The sequence below is a fragment of the Pollicipes pollicipes genome, unplaced genomic scaffold (genome assembly GCF_011947565.3).
Source record: "Pollicipes pollicipes isolate AB1234 unplaced genomic scaffold, Ppol_2.1 Scaffold_3447;HRSCAF=4054_pilon_pilon_pilon, whole genome shotgun sequence".
In the NCBI taxonomy this organism is placed as follows: Eukaryota; Metazoa; Arthropoda; class Thecostraca; order Pollicipedomorpha; family Pollicipedidae; genus Pollicipes; species Pollicipes pollicipes.
Window position 1 is genome coordinate 35,801,812 of NW_023596297.1, and position 6,232 is coordinate 35,808,043.

Sequence of the window (6,232 nt, forward strand, 5' to 3'; positions counted from 1 at the left end):
GTGCCGTCTGCTTGCATTCCCATGCGACACTTACCAATGCTACGCTCGACTATCAGCCTCGGCAGGCTCCCTCAGCTTGACTCCAGGCGCTCGCTGCTGCAGGTCCCGGTTCTGACCGCCGTGGATTCCAGGCGTCGGCTGTGTTACATAGGCTCGGGTGGTCCACTATTGGGGTGTTCATCCGTTAGCTGTGCGTCGGACCGGCATCTTTGAGGCTCAGCGTCGGCGCTCCAGACCTCCTTTGAGTTGGAGGACACCTCACCGAATCACGTGACCATTAATAACTCACGTCCTGCCGGCCGCCAAAAGGATGACCTCCGGCGGCGACCGCCGGCTAATTGGAGTACCGTGTCAGCGTCGGCCGCCGGCGCCCCCTATCGTCGCCACATCACACACCGCGCGCGCGCGGACCACCTGCGGACGGAGCGCCAATTAGCTGGCGGCCGGCGGCCGCGCGCGCCGCCGGGCACGCCCAGTCGCCTACGGGCTCGTGCCTTGCACCGGCGCGCCCCCGGGCGGCGCGTGCGTGCCGACGCCCGCGGCGAGCAGCGCGCCACCATTGGTCGAGACGGTTTGGCGCGCTGCCGGCGCCGGGTGGCGCGGGAGGCAGCGGCGCGACTTTGCGCACGCGGATTTCAGCGGTCGCGCCCAAAGTCGAGGCTGACTCTTGAGATGGGATGGAGGTCAAAGTTGTCGCACTGATCCCGATTTTATTGCACGAGAGAAAACTCTGATATGGCAGGCTTAAGATGTCCGTGGCTCGTGCAGTTGGATTTTGATGCAAGGCTTGGAGCACAATTCAGGCACGCAATGCTGCTCGAACTGCAATGCAACCATAGTCGCCAAGGTGCTCAAATTTTGAAACCATATAGCATCCGCACTTTACTGTCGGTACTTCCCATGTGCCAGCAGATGTTCAATCAATAAGGTAACATTGTTAGTTATGCTGTTATGCTGTTAACAATAATAAGTGTGACAAACTATATCATTTTGTGACGGCCACCGACCATACAGGAAGTCGAATGCGATAATTTACTGCAGCGATGCCTTATGACTGCACTTCAAGAGGTGACAAGGCAATTTTCTCCAGACTTCTTTCAAGACTGGGCGTGACAGATACATGATCTCAAATTGCTTCTGCATATGCATCGCTTATTGCAACACATCTGCATGCACCAGTTTTAGCTTTCACAGCTTGCTGCCACTCTGGGCCTCTCCTGTTGTAGTTCATCACGCGGTAGCGCGCGCAGACACATATTAACATATTTTAAACATTTAACACTCCCTATGCACTTTGCTACCGGATACTTGTGGTGTTCTGAGAATTTGTCCCGTGAATGTCCGTACTTTTTCAAAGTGTAGCTAGTTGATTGACCGGGTATCACAGAATACATAGATTGAGCGAAAAGTTGCATATCTTTGTTATTTATTAATGCCGTTGTAGGCACGTTGTTTTTCATTTCACGCGCTGGTTAGCTGATGAAGCCCTGAAATAGCCTCAACTCGGTTTGCTCCTTGCTTTCACAAACGAAGCCTTTTGGAAAATCGCTTCTCTTTCATGCATTTTTTATCTATTGCCCTGCACTGTCCTCTTCATTTCGCCTAGTTTCTGCGCGCTTCGTCAATTCAAATGGAAATCAAAATCAAACTCCACCAACCAAGAATCTCCGTCATCATCGGCAAAGGGGTGCTTCAACAGATCCCCACTCATCCTTAATTGAAATGCTCCGTCACAAATTTTATAGCGCCACCTGCATTAGCATTCACACGACCACCGTAAATTGGCTCACAAAACGATCAGAGGCATCACAGTGCATTGATGTATTGCCTTCTTACAGCCATTTACAGTCATCCCTTTGTGACATTTGTGTCGATACTGGGTACTGAAGAGAGAATTTGAAGCTAACGGGCCACAACCCACAAATGAATCCATCATTCCGCACGGGCCCATTTCGCCCCCCCCCCCCCGCAACGCACCCTCCGCCCCACGGCGGCATTCTTTCCAGATGAAAAAAGACTGCATAAAGCTTATTTATTGGTGGGATATTTTTTGCTGCTGGCGTCCGCACACCAGCCGTACAAGACGGCTCCCCATCTCTGCGCCGACCGACTGAATGGAGTCAAAATCAGCCATGAAATATGTCTGGCCGGGGCCGGGCCCAGGCCAGGGCCAGACGCCATTGTCTAGCCTGGGAAAACCGTGTCTTGAAGAACATGCTCGGTACTCGCTGTATAAATTTCCCCTTTATCTCGGCGCCTAATTCTTTCGAGTTGCCCAGAGTGTTCCCTGGCCGTTATGACTGCTGAGTTCAGACCCTTCGGGCTTCGGACGGATACAGTTCGGTATTGTGCTGACCAGCTGAGAGGCATAGAAACTTTTCGCTCCGGTTTCGGCAAGGTGGGTCGTTGAACCAGGCGCAGAATTCCGCCGCAGTGGTTTCATATGTCGGCAAACGGATTTACATTGGAAGAAATTCCGTCTGAACCAGACTTCATACCATTATTTGTCGAAACTCAATTAGGTCACCCAAAACGGAAGCCGATGACAGCCGATATCATATGACGCCATCCCGAAGAAAGCACCGAGTCCGTTATGCTCAGTCCGGACGTCTCGCAATGTGCCGCTCAGCTCGCATCAATGCCAGCAATGACATCCTTTCAGATCAATTATCCACCAATCAGCAGGCTGCCGTACTTCCGACATGTGAAATCCACCGAACAAAACTGTCAATGCACATCGGCATTAATTCGGCGGCGGCGGCGTGCTCCTCCCCCGCGTCGGCCGGGTCCGCACCCCGAGCCGGCCGGCTACGGCGCCGCTTAGCATGCCCCGACAGCTTTGATCCGCCGCCCATCAAAGCTGCCGGCGCGCGGCCCCGACGCTGGCCGGCAGCGTCGGGGCCGCGCGCTGGCCGGCAGCGTCGGGCCGCGCGCCGCATTGTTTACCGGCTCGGCGGCGATTTCTCCTCATTGTCGCCGCGCGCCGACCGGCCCGACTCGTCATAATGGCTCGTCTTCGGGGGCCGAGTCGTCATAATGGCTTGTCTCGGCGGCGGCGGGATACCGGCCGCTGCCGCCTCGGCGCCGGCCGTGCCCCGGCGCACCGCCACCCGTCGCGCTGCGCTCGGGCCCGACCGTCCTCCGTCGGCCACGGCACCGACGTCGAACTCGTCGACGATCCGCTGCACGGCGGAGACCTGATCGAGCCCGGCCGTTTCTCCTGTGTCTGACACGGCCGCGCCGCCACCTGCCGTATCCGAGCGCCGCCGTGAAAAGTGGCCTGATTTATTTAACACGCGGCCGACAGATTCCCGATTACGGAGTCTGGCGGTGTCGGGCGCGGCCGCGGGCGGCGGCCCGTCGGCGCGTGCCGCCACCTTACGTCAGCGGCAGGTGCGACCGACTACGGCTTTCGTCAACGGCTGCCGCCCGGCGCCTGCGCGGCGAGGGCGTGGTCTCGGGCGCGAGCAGCGGCGTGGGAGGGGCGCTGTGACTCCATCCCCGCCCCCCCCCCCCCCCCCCCGTTGCAGCTGGCGGCGAAGCGTCAGGCTGCGTCCGCAGCGGCATAGCGGAATCGAACGTGCACGGCGATAGAATGCTTCCAGGAGGCGTGAGTCTACAGGCTGCGGAGTGACAGTCTGTACCTAGCTCTCACCTGGAGCATTCGGTCGACCAGGGACGCTCTTCGGCTTGACCTGGGCTGCAGAGGAGCGGTCCAGCCGTCTCCCGACCCTCCGCTGGTCGGCTCGGGCGACGCCGACCGACACCTATTAGCGGGTGACTCAGCAGAAGGGTGATGCCGATATAATGAACAGGTTCAAATGGCGTGGCTTTATAGAAAATCACCCATTACGGCCAGTCTTTATAGTGACCCGGTTCCTGCCAGTCACTGGCGGTGGATGTGTGAAAAGTGATAGATGGCAGCACTAAATAACTAGCCGTGTTTCTGTGGTCGGGCCGCGAGAGAACAAAGGCCCCTGCTGCACGTTCTGACGCCTCCGATTCTTCTGGGGTTGCAAATCCTGATTTGGTTTAACGTGCTCCATTTGTACCACCGGTCTGTTCGGAGCACTGGAGCGAGCGACGGGGCAGGATGTCGCCACCGTGTACAAGAAGGGAGAACCCGTCAATTGGACCGACGCATGTTCTGCCCCAAGCGGGCATACTTGAAAAAACGAGCCTGAGTGGCGAAATTGCAGGGAAGCGGCAATATGAGCTGTGTGAAAGTACATGGTGCAAAGGAATTCAAACTTCCATTCCTGTGTACAAGATGAACATAGGTATAGACGCTAATGCCCGAGTGGTCTCTCCATATCATGCATAATGGAGCGCCTCAACACTTGTGTCGTTTGTAACATAAATCCCTCCGTACCGGACAAGAAGCATCTCCTGCAGCATCCGGCACTGATATGTGGAAATGCGATAAGAGTGACAACGATGCATCCTTGACCTGCCTACCAGGCCTCACCCTACTGCCGCCGACCCCGTTCTTTTCTTTCTTTTTTTTTGTCGCCTCGCCTGCTCGGGTGACGAGTTTTCGGTCTGCTCGTTCAGAGCAGCCATGTCGTTTCGGCTATATAAATATGACAGAAAAACGCCTCGCAGGGTAGGGCCAGGATGAGTCGCAAAAAAGCCACGTCCAGAGTACGACTGAAAAGGAGGAGATGAATAGCATGAATAACCGATAAAAGCTAATGGCCCAGAGCAACCGATGTGTACAACTACCGTAGCGAATAGCAAATTAACTTGAGTCTTTTGCATTGTAAATGGCCTTACCTCGCGCGGTATTGCCAGAGAAACGGGTTTAAGCGTGCACAATTCCCACGAACGTCGCGTTTCGGCGCATACGAGTAGGAAGCTTATACGTGATACGGCACGTCGCGTCCCACGTGGTGTCCCGGGGCACTTTGGGAGTGGCAAATCTCGTGGCAGTTAAACGTGAGCAGCCTCCGAAGACACAGACCACCTCGTGAGCTTCTAAAACAGCGGGGACCGCACCGATGGAGAGCATAGAAACGGGCATTACTTGCGGCTGTGGCATCGATCTCTTAGCTCAAGTTGAGCCCTCGTGTGTAAGAGCTGGCATTAAGCTCAAATTTCTCACCGCTTTTTTGTCGTTTCAGGTTTCGTCGACTCAGAGACATCGATTGCCCATGGAAGGAACCACTCATGAGCTGCTGAGTCTTAAAGCGAGATTATCGACAATGCGGCTCAAGCGTATTTGCTGCGAGCCTTCATCTCCAGTGGAACTGCTAGCGCGCAATGAGTACAGCTCTTGGTGACCGGAGTATGCAAGCTAGTCAAGATGACTCCTGTTTGGGTCCTTGCATTGTCTCAATGTACATCGCGTCACATCTGGTTGAGCAAACTCCGGATTTCATGGGTGTGATATGGCAGGAACAGCATTCGTGATATGTGCCAGTGCGGACGGTGACTCAGTGGCCAACGCGGTGATTGTTATTTGGCTTTTGTCTGTGTGCCTTTGTGCTGCCACCGAATGTGGGATAATGAGAGATGCTCGCATTTCTGCATAGGTGCGTTGACGTGAAAGGTTTTCGCAGCGAACTGCCCGCTTATATTCTCGGGCGTCTCGGAGTTATGGTGTTGAACAACGTGCGTGCATGTTTGTGTAAAATATACCATTGTGATCGCAGCATCCAGCTCCCCTGAGCGCCCCAAACATTTTGCTCCCTAAACACGCTCGCGAATGTTAATTACGACGTGCAAAGGGAAGTCTATCCTAATGCTTCATAACAGCTGAGTTAGTTCTCGTCACAGCTACAGCCACATAAAATCCAGAACATATGGCTAACACGCTGTTTTGCACTTACCTTGAGAGAGATAAACCTACCTATGGCACGTCCTCAATTACATTTTCCTAAAGCGAGCAAAAACTCTGATCACAAAAAAACACTTTGTCTACCCAAACAAATCACAAACAGCTGACTGATGGCCGCTTGTTGCTTATTCTTCAGCCATGACGCGTTACAGTATTGCCTCATGACGGAAGCTCACTACCACTGAGCGCGTCTTTCATAAGTTCACCATGGAACCTTGCTCAACTTTGCAAAATTGTTGCAGCATGAAAATGAAGAATCCTGGCATTATTAAGAATACTAACTTAATCATGGAGTATAGCGCGACTTCATATGCATTTCAACCGAAAACAACTTGTTAGAAGTACCAATCACTAATCACAATCACCAATCATGAATGAATCTATACAAACATC